General features: G+C 40.3%; 1 long non-coding RNA gene across 1 annotated transcript; it reads right to left on the bottom strand.

Moving 5' to 3' along the window:
* Positions 1-3,577: 3,577 nt before the first annotated feature.
* On the bottom strand, positions 3,578-20,507 carry LOC133764781 (uncharacterized). The gene is made up of 3 exons (XR_009866470.1): positions 20,224-20,507; positions 16,643-17,438; positions 3,578-3,798 (listed from the first exon to the last, which is right to left on the bottom strand). It is a non-coding gene; the product is annotated as an uncharacterized LOC133764781 (long non-coding RNA).
* Between the last annotated feature and the right edge of the window lie 17 nt (positions 20,508-20,524).

Raw genomic sequence — 20,524 nt, forward strand, 5'->3', positions numbered from 1 at the left:
ACACAATTTCATGATGAAAATTCTAAGCAAATTGGGTATAAAAGGAACATTCCTCAACACACTTAAGGCAATTTATGACAAACACACGGCCAGCATAATATTGAACAGGGAAAAGTCGGAATCACTCCTTCTGAGATCCAGTACCAGACAAGGATGCCTACTCTCACTATTGCTATTCATTATAGTCCTGTAAGTTTTTGCCAGAGCCACTATTCAAGAAAAAGAAATCAAAGGAATACAAATTGGGTAGAGGCAAGTGAAATTATCCCTACTTGCAGATGACATGACTTTATATAGAGGGGACCCAAAAGACTCCAATAAGAAACTATTGGAACTCATAGAAGAGTTTGGAAAAGTGACATGATCTAAGATAAAACACAAAAATCAATAGCTTTTGTATACACAAACAGTACCATGCTGAGAAAAAACTTCTGAGATCAAACTCATTCAAAATAGCTACAAAAAAAAAATCAAATACGGTGGAATAAATTTAACCAAGGATGTCAAAGATCTCTATGATGAGAATTACAAAACATTAAAGAAAAAAATAGAAGAACACAAAACAATTGAAAAATCTTCCATGTTCATGGGTTGGAAGAATCGATATTATCAAAATGTCCATACTACCAAAAGCAATTGACAGATTCAATGTGATACCAATCAAAATACCAAAGACATTCTTCCCAGACATAGAAAAAAAGATGCTGAAATTCTTAAGGAAACATGTTGTTTTTGTACATGTACAACAAAAACAAAGGTGGAGGCATCACAGTACCAGATTTCAATACAGGGAAATTATAATCACAACAGCTTGATACTGGTACAAAAACAGATGGATAGACCAACGGAACAGAATAGACATGCCAGAAATCAACCCACTCATCTATAATCAACTAATCTTTGACAAAGGAGCTAAATTCAATTTCTGGTGCAAGGACAGTCTCCTCAACAAATGGTGCTGGGAAAACTGGATCTCTACATGCAGAAGTATGAACCAAGACCCCTACATTACACCTTACACAAATATCTACTCAAAATGGAGTAAAGACCTAAATCTATGACCTGCTACCATCAAATTATTAGTGAGCATTTGGGAATTCCTACAAGACATTGACATAGACAAAGCGTTCTTGGAAAGGACCCCAGAGGCACAGGCAATCAAAGCCAAAATTGACATGTGGGATTACATAAAACTGAGAGGCTTCTTTACTGCAAAAGAAACACTCAGCAAAGTGAAGAGGCAACCAACAGAATGGGAGAAATTGTGAACTATGAAACTGATAAAGGATTAATAGCCAGAATATACAAAGAGGTAAAGAAACTCAACAACAAAACAGCCAACCCAGTTAAGAAATAGGCAAAAGACTTAAACAGGCATTTCTTCAAAAAGGAAATACAAATGGCCAATAGACACAGGAAAAAATGTTCAGGATCACTAGCTGTCAGGGAAATGCAAATCAAAATCACAACGAGGTTTCACTCACTCCAGTTAGAATGGTTTTCATACAGAAATCAACAAACAAATGCTGGTGCAAATGTGGGGAAAAAGGTACCCTAATCCACTGTTGGAAGGAATGTAAACTGGTATAGCCAGTGTGGAACAATGTGGAGTTACCTCAGAAGTCTGAATATAAATATCTGAATATAAAGTCTGACCCAGCTATCCCATTCTTGAGAATTTACCGTTTGGAAATGAAATCAGAATATGAAAGAGTTATCCATTCCACAATGTTTATTGCAGCTCAATTCAAAATAGCTAAGATATGGAACCAATCCAAATGTCTGTTAACTGAAGACTGGATAAGGAAATTATGGAACATATACACCATGGAATACTACACAATGGTAAAACAAACAAAAAATGAAATCTTGACATTTGCTACAAAATGGATGAAACTGGAAAACATCATACTTAGTGAAATAAGCCAGTCCCAAAAGGACAAATACCATATGTTCTCCCTGACTTGTGGTAACTCATAGAGCACCTAAACAGCAATCTATAAAAGTGAAGTTAACACTTCCTGATACAATGACTTAGAACAGCCCTTGTTTTGAATGTTGATGAAGTTATTTTATATATACAATTTTTTAAGTCTTTCCTTAGTATAGGGTTAATCATACATGTATAAAGTTAATTAAAAATAGGTCTTGGTAAAAAATAATAATGGGAATAGGAAAGGGAGGAAGAAGAGAGCTGGGAGTGTTGGTGGGAAGGTGGATATGGTGGTAAAAATCACTTTATTTCTAAAGTTGTATTTATGAAATATATGAAGCTTGTATTCCGTAAATAAAAGTATTCTGGGCAAAAAAGAAATATAGATGTATAGGTTAAAACAGAATGGTATCACCGGCACGATGGCTCAATGGCTAATTCTCCGTCTAGCAGCGCCAGCACACGGGGTTCTAGTCCTGGTCGGGGTGCCGGATTCTGTCCCAGTTGCCCCTCTTCCAGGCCAGCTCTCTGCTATGGCCCGGGAGTGCAGTGGAGGATGGCCCAAGTACTTGGGCCCTGCACCCCATGGGAGACCAGGAGAAGCACCTGGCTCCTGCCTTCGGATTAGCGCACTGTGGCCAGCGCACCGCGGCGACCATTGGAGGATGAACCAACGGCAAAAGAAGACCTTTCTCTCTGTCTCTCAATCTCTCACTGTCCACTCTGCCTGTCAAAAATTTAAAAAAAAAAAAAAAAAAAACCAGAATGGTTGGCAGAGCTCATACAATTCAGCATCCTGATCCTGTGTTGGAATCATTTACTTTCCTTGTTGAGAATCAAAACTTCTTAAATGATACATACAATTAAAGATAATAACAAAACAAAACAAAAAAAGCCTACAAAATATTAAATCAATTACTTTTTCCTTGTTGCAAGGGAAAATCTATGTGAAGGTAAAAATTGATGTAAATAATGAGTCAACTTTCTCCTAAGATCCAGGGAGCTGAATTATTTTTATTTGTAATCAGGTGACTCCAGGTGAAGCATCCCTGTTCTTTTTCCTTTGTCTCTTCATCTACATTGCTATTATGTTTGATACAGAATGAGTTTCTTAGGTTCCTTGTACGTATGATGGGAAATGGTTCTGTAAGATAAATCAAATTTGTATCTGAGTTCAAGAGCACAGATAGTTTATTCTGAGCTGGAACCTCTTAGTCTCTATCCCAAATACAACAGTAAGCATCTATCTGGGGCAATGAAGTTTGACCACAGGCAGGAATGGTAGGTTCATTGTGGAGTGGAATTGGGGAGGAGAGGTAATTCCCAGAAATGGTGACCCTATTAACTAGACAAACAAGTGCTAAGTGACTTATGCAAGGAAACTCAGAACTAATTACTGCAGAAAAGAAAGCAGAATACCAAGAGGTCAAGTAGCTTACTCCAGGAAACAGTCAGTTAATGGAAAAGAAAAAACTAGAGCCAGCTTCTTAATCCAGTTCTGGTGACTGTTTATTAAATATTTCATTCTCATCATTTCAATCCTCAAGGGAGGGCCTTCAGCCTTGAAACCACTTTAGACAGGAATCTGTCTAAAATGCTTGACTCTTGGCATATATTCTCCCAGGAGATGCTACTCACCAAACTGCTGGGTCATTTCAGACCATCACTGTTGTTAGACACTGTTCTTTTCCTTTCTGTTTCACGCAGACATTGTGTGTATTGTTTAACACAGATGGTCTCCTGTCAAAATGATTGCTTGCTAAAGTTGTCAAAGCAGATGCCAGATTGTACAATTTGGTACAGATGATGCTTTCGAAGGGAAAGACGCACTCGTCACCGGGTTGAATTCACACTGCCTGAAGTTGCTAAAAACAAACAAAAAATGAGTGAATCTCAGTTGTTGGCCATAGTTTTACCATCTTCTGAATTTCATATTTGCCAGGTCGGTAGAAATATAGACACGACAGCAACAACTTAATTAGTAAGGCTGGCATGTCTAAGCGGCAGGCATGATGATTGACACCTTAAAGGGTCTGAACACAATAGTTTAGATAGTGACCTTCAACTTTATCTTTGTTAGGAGACTGATCAATTGAATATAACCAATTGAATTCCATGAGACTTTTGTGTCTAAATGCAATGAAATCACCCCTGGAGAACTTCAGGCCAGAACTGACCATGGAGTTGCTGGGGACAATGGGGTCAGAAACAATTGTTGCTCTAAAAAACCACTCTTTGACAACACCAAACTGAGATTCAATGTTTGTTAATAGTATAAAAAACATAACTGCCTCTCCAAAATCCAAGTGCCTCACATGATTGGAACTTGAATTGTTGCCAAAGGATCTGCTTTGATCCCCAAAATCATGTGATGTGCCTCTTAACCAGATGCCTTGATAAATATAGTTTATTACCCTGTAATGGTAACAAATGGAATCAATCAAAAGAAAATATCTCATACATATCTAATTTAGAGTGGATGAACACTCTGCTGTCCTCTTCGGAATGAATATTTTAGTTTATGTCCTGTTTCCTTTTAATTACTAGTCATCAAATTTGTTCCTATCTGCAACAGGGCTAAGATAGTTGGGTATAAGAAGACTGAGAACCAATGTTATTAATATTTTTTCATTTAAAAGTTTATATGTTCACTTCCAAATGCCCTCTATTAAACCAAAAATCCATTTATGATTACAAAATATGCTTATTTTAGAAAATCTGGAAAATAAAAGAAAGTAAAACTAAGAAAATTCAAATCATCTGCTATCCCCAAGCCCAACAATAATAACTGATTATATTTTCAAACTTGGTAGGGGGAGAAAACATTGTCTTTCTCATTGTCTCATTTCCCCTTACACAGGTGAAAAAGAGTTTTTAGGTAATAAAACTATAGGTGGTATTGGAAAATACAAATACTTCTTTGGGAGTAATAGGTAGGAAGTTAGACATTTAGCCTATGTGTGTGAGAGAAAGACCTGAAGACCAGCACCTACTGTGGAAGCTCCAGAAGCCCAACATTTTGCTCAGACCCTGATAACCCTGCAGGTGGTCCCAGCCCTTCCCCCAAGGAAAGCTCCCAAGAAAATTCTCTCTTCAGGACCAGATGGGTTACCTGACCTGATAACATGGGGCAATAAAACCTTCACAGATGCCCCTCTACTCTGCCCAGCACCAGCAAATCTGGGGAGGAATTTGCTAATTTTCACCCAACATACCTTTCCACTAGTACTCCCTATCCTTTGTCCTGGAGGAGAGGGGGAGGTGGGCAAAGAGGCTCCCTTAAAAACTGGGAGTCTAAAACAAAGACTGGGTGCTCAGTCCTCTGTCTCACTGCTGAGCTGAGTTGCCTGCCTTGTCTGCCCAGGTGTATTCTCTCCATTCAATCATGTAACCTCACTCTCCAAGGGACTGGGCACTCTCTATCTGTCCCTTGTTCTGACAGATGCCCTGTCCCCAATAAAGCCTTATCACTTCACTCTCTGTCTCACTCCTGAATTCTTTTCTCATGAAGAAAAGAACCCCAGGGCTTCCAAAGCCTTTCCTCTGGTGACAATTTCCTCTATAAAATATCTATAAAATCTAAAACCCACACTAACAAAGCAGTGCCACTTCATCACGATGGATCAGGTGTAACACCCAGAAATGCAAGAGCCAATTGTTCTTCCTCCAGGGTGGAGCAGGATCTCCAGGAGAGAGGAGAAAAATTAAGACTGGGGCATTCCCAAATGTGTAGAAAATTCCTAATATCCTCCAAAGTAGATGGAACTCCAAAGAAAAGAAAATAAATGTTGTGCATCATCTCCTGTACCCTGGGGTCATGTCCACTTCTCTAAAAGGAAGTTCCTTTGCTTGTTTGTTATGGTCATAGACCAGGCTAGTAGTTGGATCTTTAATTGTTATTAGTATAATGAAGGGAAGAATCACACAGTTTCTAAAATGAGAGTTATATCCAAAAGACATGTCTATTTCCTTTTTTAAAACTTGAGATTGCATTCTGACCATTGTCACATCATTAAATATTTTAGAAATATTCTTTTTGATGATTGCATATCTCCATAAGTGATAGAACATTGGTCTGATCCTTTTATGCAAATTTCATTTAATTTGTTTATATATATATATAAACCTGCAAATTATACACATTTCTGGTGAATTCATGTTTGTCTTTTCTACAGTAACTTCCTGTAACAGGAATTTTTGAGTAAAAGTAAAGACATATTTTAAATTCTTGATTAATGTCCCTAAATTTTCTTCTAGAAAAGTATAAATTTCACATCTCCTTCTCCTTCTCACTAACATGCTTTTTGGTCTTAAAAAGGATTTTGATTAGTTCATTGGAAAGGTGGCTACATGCTCATTGGATTAGATTTTTTAAATAGAAACATATCAAAATTGTCAATGTTATCTTAACTCTAACAATTTTAAAATTGCAATAGCCTGCTGAAAATTCATATGATTATCTGAAGGAGAAGGAAGCAGAAACAGATAATGATATGCATTGGCCAAGCAATTGTGTTTCCTAATGATAGTCAGGAATTCACTATCTATGAATACATTTACTCAAACACAAGGCCCATTTGTCTTCCACTAGGATCTCAGCCCTGAGGCTGTCTGTCAGGAGTCTGTATGTGGCCCTTACACAGAAGGGCCTCATAACCCACATGTCCTGTGTTTGACCTGCACTTATGCTTAAGCAAGCTGCTTACCTCTCAAAATCTCTCATGTTCCTCCAAGAAACACACATTAGAATAGAATGGGGGCAGGCACTTGGCATGATTGTCAGACTGTGGCTGGAACACCGACATCCCATACTGTGGTGCCTGGGTTCAAGTCCTGACTCTACTTCCAGTTTCAGATTCCTGATAATGGGCACCCTGGGAGGCAATGGTGATAGCCCACGTAGTTGGCTCCCATTACACATGTGAGAGACCTGGACGGGGTTCCTGGTTTTAGCTTTGGGCTGACCCAACCCCAGCCTCTGAAGGCATTTGGGGAACTGGGGAATGAACCTGCATATGGAAGATTTCTGTCTGTCTCCTTCTAATGTTTCCTTGCCTTTCAAATAAATAAAAAATTAAATTAAAAAATGGAAAGAAAAAGAACACTCTCTAGCTGCTTGCTGTTAACATGTATCATCAGATAAAATGATTTTTTCAGATGACTGAAAGTATAATATGGAATAGGTCAAAAACAAGGAAAAGAAGTCAGACTTCAGGGTCAGAAAATATTTCCTTGCATACAGAAAGAGTTATTTATGAAATTGGCTCCCCAAACAGAACAAAGGAAATCCTACTGCTTAGGACAATTGAAGTTAAATTGTAAAAACAATTCCTTACTGTCAGAAGCTGAGCCTTAGGTAACAGATACTGTATTTCTTTGTCCCTCTTTTACAAAATTAAGTTCTCAAAAGAAACTAAGAAATCTGCATCTCATTTTGTATCTCAAATTGGTTTTAAGGTTTATAAAGTCAGCTGTTGTGAGGTCTATATGCACACACACACAAGTGGACCAGTCACACAAAGAACATGGCAAACACTCCCTACCACTGACATACAAACTGATCCAGGGTTTTACATTAGCTCCTGAAAATCCCCCTCCTTTTGAAGCAGCTATGTGTATATACATACATGAGAGAGAGAGGTGTGTTCATAACATTCATAACATTACTGGTGGATAGAAGAAAATACAGAAAATGGAAATGGCCTTTCTGTCTTCCCAGTGTATTATGGGCCGTCTTCCATTTATGCCACTTGCATTCTATTCATTCGTGTTTCTTAAATGGCATTGTTCAAAGTTGCAAATCATTGATTGGATTATTTCGTAATTCAGAAAGAGGAACTGAAGAATGTTCTACCATAAATGTTCATAATTCAGGAGTTCAATATCTGCAAAGGAATATATTCAGTGTTTTTTCTTTTAATAATGCATTTGTCAAGGTATATTAAGGTTTCCCTTACCGGCCTTAAAATTCCAAAAGGGAGAAAAAATTCCAAAATTCCCTTACTGAAGACTATTTTCAACTGGTCTATCATGCCTGGAAGAAGCTGAACCAGTCCAGTCCTCTTGTCTCTGGGCGGCAGGCTGCTTTCCCATTAAGATTCTAATTCCTTGGTCTCATTTTCCTTTGCTCCCTTCTCTGCCACTCTGACTTCCTTTCCTCTTCTCCTCCCTTACCTCAGCTTTCTCCCTTCTTTCTTTCCTTCTAATTCATTCTCTCTCTCTCCCTTTTTCTCTCCCCCTTTGTCTCAGCTCTACAGAAACAGCATGATCAAGCATTTCTAATTCAAGTTCCCAGTCTGAGACACATTTTGGAGGGGACTGCTCTATTACCAACTCCTGGTTCTTTCAGGCCGACTTGGTTTTTTCCCCTCCACACATTTTTTGTATATTCCTGTTCTTCTTCCCAGCACTTTGTCTTCCATACCCAGATTCATAAAAGTTGAAGGGGAGGAGCAATGTTAGCCCAGCAGGTAAAATGCCTGCACCCCACCTGGAGTGTCTGAGTTCTATACATATGTGATCCACTTTCTTGTTAATGTGTACTGTGGGAGGCAGCAGGGATGGCTGACTACTTGGATCCCTAACACACGCGTGAAAAAATGTATATCAAGCTCCTAGCTCTTGGATTTGGCTCCAGCCCAGCCCCAGCCGTTACAGGCATTTGAAGAGTGGACTAGTACATAAGCCGCTTTACTCTCTCTCTCTCTCTCTCTCTCTATTTTCCCTCTTCCTCCCCATCTCTCTCTAACATAAAAGAAAAAGATTGAGAGGGGAAAACAGAAATTTTAGCATTTTCATTATTTTCCTATTTGCAGAAATGCAACTATTTGGGGTCAATGCCCAAATAAAAAAGATACCATATAACACTTGTAGTACTTTCTTTTATTATACTGAGAAGAAACAAATCAGTAATTCCTTCTGATTGGCTATGATATCTCAAAAATTATCAACAAAAAGTTGTTGAAAATCTAGTCTGTGGTATTACAGGGATAATGTTAAACTGTGGCAATCAGATATATATTCTTAATTATAATTGGAACCACACAGATTAGTAAAATCTAGTAGTACAGGGTCATTTGACTTTCACATATTCCTAGATTTCACTTTAGAATGTTATTAAAATGTTTATTACTTCACTGTACAATTTGCCTAAAGCACTAACTCCTGAGTCCTGCAAAAGCTATCCATGTGCACACAAGACATGTGGCAGCCATGGCTCTAGGCCAATCCACTCCTGCTGTGTCTCCTCCTGCTCCTCTTACACATTGAATTAGTGTCATCAAATTGGGCTTAAGAAAGATAAATGCAGGGCCGGTGCCATGGCTCACTTGGTTAATCCTCCACCTGTGGTGCTGGCATCCCATATGGGCTCCAGGTTCTAGTCCCGGTTGCTCATCTTCCAGTCAAGTTCTCTGCTCTGGCCGGGAGTGCAGTGGAGGATGGCCCAAGTGCTTGGGCCTCTGCACCCACATGGGAGACCAGGAGGAAGCACCTGGCTCCTGGCTTAGGATCAGCGTAGCTCTGGCCATAATGGCCATTTGGGGGGTGAACCAACAGAAGGAAGACCTTTCTCTCTGTCTCTCTCTCTCTCTCACTGTCTAACTCTATCTGTCAAATAAAAAAAAGAAAGAAAGACAAATGCAAAAAAGAAAACGAAGAAAGGACGAAGGAAAGACAAAGTCCTGTGCTTAGGCACTCTCCCTGCCCTTTCATTTTTGGGAATCAGATTCAAGCATCTTCCTTCCATTTCTCAAAGAAGAAGATAATGGATCTGCACCTTGGTAGAAATCTATTACAGGAGTAGCAGCCCTGCTTTCATGCTAGATTGTGGCTGCCTCTACCTAGCCTGTCAATGTTTTGATGGCCCCATATTTCTGTTTGTCTTGTGTGTCGGCATCTTTTGTGTGTTCCTGCACAGCCACCCTTACATGCTCTACCTTTCTCTGTGTTCTGGAGCTGACCTACATGTGTTTCAACAAGGAATCCAGAATGCTGGTGGATCTCTGCCCATGGGAGGGTCAATCCGTGGAAACCCAGAAGCAGGTGGAGCATGCAATTGAAATAGTTACTTACCCAGTTCCTTTTCTGGAAGGTTGTGTTGGGTTCACACCATCTCTCTATCAAAGGCTATAGCTGCTGTCAGGAGACCCTCTCTATGAAGCTGTCTTTGGTGTCGGGTAACTGCTTCCTCATCCTTCAGGCACAGGAGTTAATAACTGGTCCGTGTTGTTACTTGTATTAGACACTCTGTTTTTTCCTAAACCCTGCTTATATCTCTTTAAAAATATTGTTATTAAATGTCTTCATGTTGCTCAATTTTTAAATCATAGTTACTTTCTCTTATTTTCTTATTTGAGAAGCAGAGAGAGAAATGGAAACAGAAGGAGAGCAAGTTCCCATCTAATGGTTTACTCCTCAATTATCTGCAATGGCTAGCAACAAAACCAGGAGCTGGGAACTCAATCCAGATCTCTCATATGGATAACAAGGACCCACACACTTGAGCCATTACTATTGCCTCCCAGACTCTGCATTAACAGAAAGTTAGAATTGGGACCCAGAACCAGAACTGGAACCCAAGTATTTTGATATGGGATGTAGGCGTCTTAACCACCAGGCCAAATGCCAACACCTTCCTCAAATTACTCAACTTCAATTTAAGGTCTATTTCCTTTTGGGACTCCAGCTAATACTCCAGATATTAGATTGCATCTATCTATCAATCTATCTATCTATGGGTTGATTGATCAGTCTATAAATCATGTTCTAATTCTTATGAGATATTTGTCACTATAAGCCTTTATCAAAGGAGTAAAATATAACAATGTGAACGGCGTTATGTAAATTTTATTTTTATTCATATATTACAACTTTTTTAAAGATTCATTTCTTTATTTAAAACTCAGAGTTACAGAGAGAGAGAGAAGTAGGGGGTGGGAGGGAAGAAATCTTCCATCTGCTGGTTAATTCTCCAAATGACCTCAATGGCCGGGAATGAGGCAGGCTGAAGCCAGGAGCTTCATCCAGGTCTCCCACCTGAGTGCAGTGGCCCAAGCACTTGGGGCATATTCTGCTGCTTTTTCCGGGTCATTAGCAAGGAGATGGGTGGAAAGCAGAGTCACCAAAGCACATCTGTGCCCACATGGGATGCCAGCATTGTAGGCAATGTCTTTACCCACGACACCACAACATCAGCTCCACAACTTTACTAAAATTGTATATTGTTTGGGGGATTATTCAGGTACTTATTAATCAGAATTCTCTTCCATATCTCTAATGATTGTGGGCTCATGTAATAAGAATAAACCTTGGATGTCCAGTTAATTGGCAGATATTTATGGAGCCTGTATGACAGGCTAAATGTGTTCCAAGAATGTACAACATAACATTTAAGTAGAAAGGCAGACTCTCCATCCTCAGAGAGACTACATTATAATGGATACAAACAGAAAACATATCAGTAAATAAACCAATAAATAAGATAATTAAAGTACTGGTGAGTGTTACAAAGAAGATAAAATAGGATGACTTTAACAAGGAGTGGCTGTAATAGGGGGAGATATCAGAAAATCTCTGCATGATGGAGAGACTTGAGGTATGATCTAAATGATGAGAAGACAGTCATGTTGGAATAGCATTCAACAGAGGAGTAATCAAAAAATACAGAGTCCCCAATAAGAACTATGGATGAAACAAAATAAACTGGAGGAGGAAGAGAGAATATATTTGGTACATTGGCAAGGACAGACATGTTGGAATGGTTATACCATGCAAGGAAGAACAAATACTACCCAAAACATGTTTGGAAGACATTAGGGACTTTCAAATAGGGGAATACAAGGAATAGATTTATTTTTGTAGAAAGATAACTCTGAAAGGTATGTATAAAACAGACTCTATGTGAGGGAGCAAACATGGAGGAAAAACATAAAACCACTTCCAGAATTCTTGCACTGATCTAAGTAAGAGACAATGGAGGCTGGAGAAGGGGTGGTTGCAGTGTAGATGGAAAGAAGTGGCTGGTGTCAGAGTAATTTAATGGCATAACTGGCTGAGGGACTAGACGATGGGCTTGAAAGAAAGAGGAGTCCAGAGCAACTTCTAAGCCTTTGTCCTGAGCAATTGAGTTAATCATGGTGACAGTTACTCAAATGGAGAATACTTGTGCAAGTGAATGTTGGACATTTGGGTTAATCAGGTGTTCTGTTCGTGCCTTGTTAAGTTAAACATGCCAATTTCATATGACAAGATATTTAGTAGAAAGTTGAATATTCTTGGGGCCATAGTCTTTATTCCTTTGATTTCTGGTCCCTTTTCACTTGAATTGTAGTAGGTAAAAAACAAGTACAATGTGTGACACAGCAGAGAGTTTGATCTTTAAAGTACCACATTGTGGACTCCTGTTACAGCATCTGAATAAAATACTCTGAATTCAAGATAGAAAATTCTATGAAATTTATTCTTTATGGAAGGCAATCTGACTCTGAATGTGGATAATTTCTCAAAGAATCATGTTACTTCTTCCTGAGCCAGCATGATTTGTCCTTGATTCTCAGTTTCCATGAACTATGCTCAAGTAAAAGGAATAGAAAATGTATCAATATTTTGGTCTCTCTTTTTTTTAAGATTTATTTTATTTATTTGAAAGACAGAGTTACAGAGATGTAGAGACAGAGAGAGGGATCTTCCATCTGCTGGTTCACTCCCCGAGTGACTGCAGAGACCGAAGCCAGGAGCCAGGAGCTTCCTCCGAGTCTCCCATGCAGATGCAGTTTCCCAGGCCATAGCAGAGAGCTGAATCGGAAGAGAAGCAGCTGGGACTAGAACCAGCGCCCATATGGCTTGCTGGCACTTCAGGCCAGGGATTTAACTAGCTGTGCCACAGTACCAGCCCCTTTTGGTCTCTCTTAACAAGTGAGGGCTCAGATTAGAATCTGGGTTGGCATTGTGGTGCAACAGGTTAACCAACTGCTTGTGACTCTGGCATCCCATATCAGAGTGCTGATTCAAGTCCTGGCTGCTCTTCTTGCAATCTAGTTCCCATTTATGCACCTGGGGAGGCAGCAGCAGATGACCCACATATTTGGAATTCCTGCCACCAACTTGGGAGATCTGGATGGAGTTCCCAGCTTTTTCCTGGATCAGCCCCAAACGTGTGGTCACCTGGGGATTGAACCAATGGATACAAGATCTTCCTCTATCTCCCTCTCTCTGTCACTCTGGTGTTCAGGTAAATAAATAATAAATATTTTTAAAAAGACTAGAATGCATTCCTTTCCAGAAATTCTAATCTTTTCATTACTAACCTATTACATACCCTTGATACACCTTGAACTATCAAATCTGAACATTTTCATGGCTAATCAATAGAAATGTATTAGACTGAAGAGTTCCCAGAAATACTCTTGAAGAGCTTTACTTGGGGGCTATCTTAATTCACTCTCTGTTGTTAAAACAGAATTGCTGAGACTGGGTAATTATAAAGACAAGAAAAGAAGCATATTTTGCCTTTTTCTCTACAAGCTGAGAAGTCCAGTTCCACGGCACTGACAATTACTGGGTTTCTTGTGATGGCCTCATGCGGCATCAGCTCATGGCAGAAAGCAGGAAGACAAGCAGGCATGTGAAAGAGAAAAGGGGGCTACAGTTGCATAATAGCTAACACATTCCTATGGGGGAAAAAAAGCATTAATCCGTTCATAAGGGCTCTGTCCCTGTGACACAAAACACCTCCCACTAGGTCCCACTTCCCATCATTGCTGCATTGAGAATTAAGGTTCCAACACGTGAGTTTTGAAACATACACTCAACCCATAGCAGAAGACAAAATTTCATGAGTCATATGTCAGAAGGGAATTTAAGAGGTCACCCTCATCATGCATGCCAGCAATCTGGGACCAATGAGGATAAACTGCCAGAGATCTCATAGTGGCAATCACAGGGAAGTCTATAACCCAGGTTTACCACTACCCTGTCCATGGTTATTGTTATTATTCTTCAGAATTACCCATTTATTCATTCACCACTCATTTATGGAAGCCCCACTGGGCATTATTCATTAGGCTAGCTGCTTGAAAATTAATCAATATGGCACTCTCTTCAAGTCAACTAAGCAAGTAGGAAAATTTTAACACAAGATATGGTGGATGATATAATGAACTGATCAATGAAATTATTGAAAATCCTAGAGGAAGTTGGGAGTTACTCTGCCTTAGAGAATTGGAAAATCCTGAATAGAAGCTTCAAACTTCTCTATATTGAATTTTGAACCATAAAGAAAATCTGTCTAGTCAGAAAATTGAAGGAAGTGTGTTTCATAAAGGGGTAAGAACTAAAATTTGGAGTCAGTAGACCAAAGTGCAAATGGGGGGGGGGGGAGCATGGTGAGTAGTGAGAGTGTAGAGGTGGGTTGGGGGGGGCATGGTGAGTAGTGAGAGTGTAGAGGTGGGTTGGGGGGGGCATGGTGAGTAGTGAGAGTGTAGAGGTGGGGGGGCATGGTGAGTAGTGAGAGTGTAGAGGTGGGTTGGGGGGGGCATGGTGAGTAGTGAGAGTGTAGAGGTGGGTTGGGGGGGCATGGTGAGTAGTGAGAGTGTAGAGGTGGGTTGGGGGGGGCATGGTGAGTAGTGAGAGTGTAGAGGTGGGTTGGGGGGGGCATGGTGAGTAGTGAGAGTGTAGAGGTGGGTTGGGGGGGCATGGTGAGTAGTGAGAGTGTAGAGGTGGGTTGGGGGGGCATGGTGAGTAGTGAGAGTGTAGAGGTGGGTTGGGGGGGCATGGTGAGTAGTGAGAGTGTAGAGGTGGGTTGGGGGGGCATGGCGAGTAGTGAGAGTGTAGAGGTGGGTTGGGGGGGGCATGGTGAGTAGTGAGAGTGTAGAGGTGGGTTGGGGGGGCATGGTGAGTAGTGAGAATATAGAGGTGGGTTGGGGGGGGCATGGTGAGTAGTGAGAGTGTAGAGGTGGGTTGGAGACAGTCGTGGTCTGGTGGATCCATCTGAGGAGTCTAGCATCTATCCAGGAGGTTACAAAGGGGCATGAACTTCTCAAGGGGGTAAGTATCAGATTTATTTCAAAGCTGCTGTAGACAAAGCATAGGAATTGAACAAAAGAAAATAGAAACTTCTGATGGTGCTAGCTTCATAGCCACAGAAATGTGTGTAACATAATGCTCTTTGCTGTTGAATGTTTGGAGGTATTTCTGTAATTGTGTCATATATATCTTCATAATTCTATTCAAAATCACTTACTGATACCTTACTGAGGACTGAGCACCAAGGTAAGACATGGCTTGGAATTTTTCATCTCTATTTTACAAGGTAAAAGAACTAGAGAGATTCAGAGTGGGGAGAAACTGCCATTGGAAGAATTAGAGTAATTTGGAGTGAATGAAATTCAACCAGGAGGGTGATGGGTGGATAGGACTTATGCAAGTAAAAAAGCTAAAACATTCTGACCAAAATGGTCCCCTTGTCCTAACCACTAAAATCGAAACCAAAAGTAAAGCTCAGAGCTGTTATTCCTTTATTCTATTTCCATCTTAGGAGTTAGAATACAAGTGCTCTGGCAATGTTGTCAACCCAGATTAAGTCTGAATCAAACCAAAGTTTCTGGTAGAAAACTAAAGGAGGAAAACCACAAGTGTTTCTGTTGGGTCCATGATGGCAGACAACGAAAGGAGAGTTTCCACCACACCGACTGCCTGCAGGGATACTGTAGAGACTCAGCCAGCATGGTTGAGTCCGATTGCCTGAGGGCTCACTGCGGAAATAAACGAGACTAGAACTCAGGTCTGCCCCTCCCCAGTCCAGGGTTATTGTTGTTATTCCCATTTATTCATTCACCACTCGTTTTTGGATGCCCCATTATGCACTAATAAGCTGTTCAAAAACCAAAATAAATCAATGTGATCACTTTCTCCCAGGGAATTAAGTAAGCAGGAAAGTTTTAATGCAAGATATAGCAGACGCTATAATAAAATAACCAACAAAATTTTGTAAAAGCCCAGAGGAATTTCTAAGATCTTGGCATGTACTAAGCCTGATTTTAGATAATTCAGTCAGTTTCCCTTCAAGATTGCCAGCCAAAAGCCCAAAATCTAAAGTGCAATTTCATTGTCACCGGACAGTTTGAAGGTCTGACAGATTGTCTCAACAGATTTATTTTATTTTGTTTTTGAACTTGCCTAATTTCAGTTAATATCAGAGATAAAGCCCCCACCAAGCAATCAATCATAGCTTTGTCCCACCCTCAAACAGGTCATTGCCGCCCACTCTGCACTGTGGTAAATACTCCAGCGAAACAATCCTGAAAAGAACATGCAGAGCTCCTATTGCTCTTAGTTTGTTTTTCTGAATCTACACTGTTGTCACCTGTTATAAATGGCCATAAGCAAGCCTCCGACAGCATGACCGGAAGGCCACAGAAAGACATTAACTGAGCTCTTCTGCCTAAGGAAGGAAGGTGCTGAGAGATGACAGCAACACCAACCCAGATATGAGTGGACCAGGAAAAGAGGGCCTACTCTTGTGGTTTCAAATGTGTCTGGCCTGTGTCCATGGCTAGATCATATATCTAACAATATCCTCCCTTATAATGCTTTGCAGGTCCTGGACATATGATCAAACCCAAGCCTGAACTCTCAAGGGAAATTATATCAAGCCCTAACCAAGACAGTCAGATTGTAAAAACCAGCAGATCAGCTCTCTCCACAACTCACCTTTAGGGAAAAAGAACAGTGAACCAACAGGTGGCAGTGTGAGACCGAGAATCGTGACTGATGCTGCATTTCTTTCTCAAGTCATTGGAAGAATTAGGCTCAGCATTTGCCCCTGGGGGGTGGGGGGAGAAAAGAAAGAGTAGAAGTTAGCTAGTCAACTTGATTTTTATTTTTATAACTTATCTCCATGCACTCGGGGCAGACCTACAATTCTCATACACTAATTTTCCTGCTTAATTATGCGTAGGCAATACATTCTTGGTGTGGGCAGAAAACAAAATAATTTTTATAGTCTCTGTGTCAAATGCATTTATTATTTGGGTCTGCTGACCTGTGCAGTGGTGGTCTTTTAGATGAATGGGGAAAATCAATATGACTTCTAACAAAAAAGATAAAGTTCCTGCAAAATACTGAGAAAAAGAACTTAGAAGCCAATTAAAAATATTAATCTGTACTGATATGCATACACAAGTGGAAGTCAAGCAACCTTCCCCCAGAGTGTTTGAACCTGCACCTATGAAAAAACGAAATCTATCACTAAGGGTTGTTTAACACAAAAGCAGGCATTCTTTAACCACAGTTAAGCTCTGAACCACAGCTTAGACAGTCTGCAGAGAAACTGAAAAGTAAAAACACTGTCCTGTGTCCATGTGACTGTTTCTGTGTTTATTTCTAAGCAGGGGTTTCAAGGAATAAACATCCAAGGCCACGCTCTCCTGGATGGCAGAGAAGAGCACATTCTTCAGCTAGCATTATTGCCCGAGCACCAGTGATGTTCTCAATGCTGTGCCAGGTGCTGGAAAGAGAAAACACAGCAGATCTCAAATCCATTCTTCTGCAGTCAACTCCCCCCAAAAATAAAATAAGAGATCTTTACTTAGTACATACTAAGTTGATCTTCTGTTTACAAAGATAATTAAAAATGAATCTTAATGAAGAATGGGATGGGAGAGAGAGTAGGAGATGGGATGGTTTGCGGGTAGGAGGGTAGTTATGGGGGGAAAAACCGCTACAATCCAAAAGTTGTACTTTTGAAATTTATATTTATTAAATAAAAGTTTTCTTAAAAAAATAAGAGATCCTTTGATATCTATATGACTTTCACCATGGTGGAATCTCAGGCTACTGAACTAAGCCACACTCTTCTATAGGTTCAAACTCCTGGTCTCCTTAAACACCCATAACTGGCATCTCCTGGCTGAAGTTCATGGACAAACAAAGGGTCTTCCAAAAAATTCATTAGATATTCGTATTATGAAAAATTGAAGCATAGATTTCTCATATGAATTTGGATCTCGGCCTGTAGGATTCTAGAGTCTACATCATGCTGTGCAATCCTCAGAACCTGGACATGCATCTTTTCAAATCCAAGGACCCAACAATGCTGACTGCATCAACTCTCAAACACGCACACCCCATGTTTACCTAATTTGGAAATACAAGAGACTCACCCCTTCTGAGGCAGAACATTTTTTGAACATTTTTTTTTTTTTGCTATTATTAAACTTTGATGATCCCATTTTCAAAGAAATGGAAAATCATGAATAGAACTCAAAAAGAGCAACAAAAACCCAGAAGCATCGGGAGCTACATAGATACAGTCTTCCACTCACTTTAACTTTTAAAACTTTTATTTATTTGTTTAAGAGGCAGAGAGACAGAGAGAAGTTCCCATCTGTTGGTTCACTCCTCAAATGCCCAAAATGGTTGAGAGTAGGCTGGGCCAAAAAGGAGAGACAGGAACTCACACCAGGTCTCCAACTTGGGTGGCAGAGACCCAATTACTTGAACTATCAGCTGCTACTCCCCAGGGTGTACGTAAGAAGGAAGCTGGAGCCCAGTATTGATCCAAGGCACTCTGGGATGGGATGTGGATGTCTTAACCCCTAGGCTAAGTGCCTGCTACTCGTTTTAGTTTGAATGTGTTAGCCTCTATGAGTGATCTGTGAAGTCACTGAGTTTATGGCAGGGGGCACTTTGGAGAATATTCCTTTTTGAACTGTCTGACCCTCCCACAGAACTGCTGTAAGGGATAGGCTTTGCTGGATGAGTTGAGTGGGCCTAGGATTATACAGCCATCCCTCAGCTGCTTTTGCAAACACTTTTTATCATAGCCAGCAGCCAGACCACAAAAGCAAAAGTGACTTAAACCCTGTAGGAATAAAATTCTACCAACCACCTCGGCAGATGTCATATCTTCCCACTGCCAAAAGTCACTGATTAGGATACCCATGGTCCCAGCCATTTCGGTAATACAATTCAGTATATTACACATTTACATAATGCTTATATTTTTGTGTGCCTTCAAAATTGGAAATACCAGATTCTATACCTGTGTTACCAAGTAAACTATAGGAAATTGACAGTTATGTTTTAAGTTTCAGATCGACAACATGCTTATACATGAAACATGCTTTCACTGAGTTATTTGTTGTTGATTTGTGATTCAAATTTAGCTGTGTATTATGTATTTTTATTTGCTAAATCTGGAGACCCCAAATCCACACAACAGTAAATCTCTATTTTATTAGGATATAGTTGGATTGTTTTGGGTATATAAGTATGTTTTTGAAATAAAAGGCTGTTTTGAGCCATTTTCGAATAGAGAAAACCAAACTATCTTCAAAACTTCTATTAAAATCTTTTGATGAAATATAATACCCACTAGTCATTAGTGACACTAAATCACCCCTGGATAAGTACGAATTCAGGTTTCCATATATCGGATCTGTTTGAAGTAGGACACTCTTGAGTTTCACTTGTAGTTAGTGGCAACGATGCTCCTGATAGGAAACCTCTTTCTGTCATTCCCCAGATCAGTGCCTCACCACTCTGACAAGTGCATCCTCTATAATTGCTGTCTCCTTATTCACTTACTCTGCTCTATGTGGATCTCCACTGGTCCTAAAGCTGTACTTTGGACCTAGCTTAGTGGCAGGTGCACTAGAGAATGTCTGAATGAAGGCACCTGGAGACTGCCAAAATTAAATTCATTTCCATTCCTTCAGAATTTCCAAGTTTTCCCCTGTGAGAAAGTTGCCATATGTATAGTAAATTCAAAATGCAAGGCACCCAATTAAACTTGAATTTCACATAAGCAACAAATAATGTTTTAATATAAATAATGTCTCATGTATTGCATAAGATACCCTTACTCTTAAACATTATTCACTGTTCATCTGCAATTTATAGAAAAGCTAGCTGGTAACATTGGCGGATGTATGTCTTCAACTGTGAGAAATAAAACATCTGAGATGACTAAAACAAAACAGGAAAAATGGATAGGAACAGCAGCAGCAACAGCTCCACTCAAGCTACCTGATAGATTTCCCTTTAAGACACTAGGTACAGTCTCCAAGTGTCCTCTCAAGCTGGGCTCTTGCTTCACCTTACCCTCCTTCATGGTTTGAATGGGTCCTCTCCAAAATTCAGTAGTTGCAATGTGATGGGATTCAGAGATGGGGTCTGTAAGTGGTGATTAGGCCGTGAGGGCTGCTCCCCTGCTTAGTAGGATCAAGGCACATATAAAATCATCTTAAGGCAATGAGGTAGTCAGATTGTTGTTGCCTTGACTGAAGTACCTGAGAGGAGCATCTTGGGAAGGAGAAAGCTTGTTTTGGCTGATGGTTTGGAGGTTCACAGGTGAAGATCAGATGGCCCCATTAGTCTGACATCTGGTGGAGGCTGGCAGGGTGGAGGGAGTGAGGAGGAACAATCACCAGGGGAGCCAGGAGGAAGAGGCACAGGAAGCACACCTGCTTGTAAAACCCAACCGCTCAGAAGAATTACCTTCCCAGGAAAGTGCCCAAGGGCCTAAAGCCTCCCACCAGCCTCACTTCTCAGATGCCACAATGAGGTCAAATCTTCATCCTTACCCCACCA

The sequence above is a fragment of the Lepus europaeus genome, chromosome 7 (genome assembly GCF_033115175.1).
Source record: "Lepus europaeus isolate LE1 chromosome 7, mLepTim1.pri, whole genome shotgun sequence".
NCBI lineage: Eukaryota > Metazoa > Chordata > Mammalia > Lagomorpha > Leporidae > Lepus > Lepus europaeus.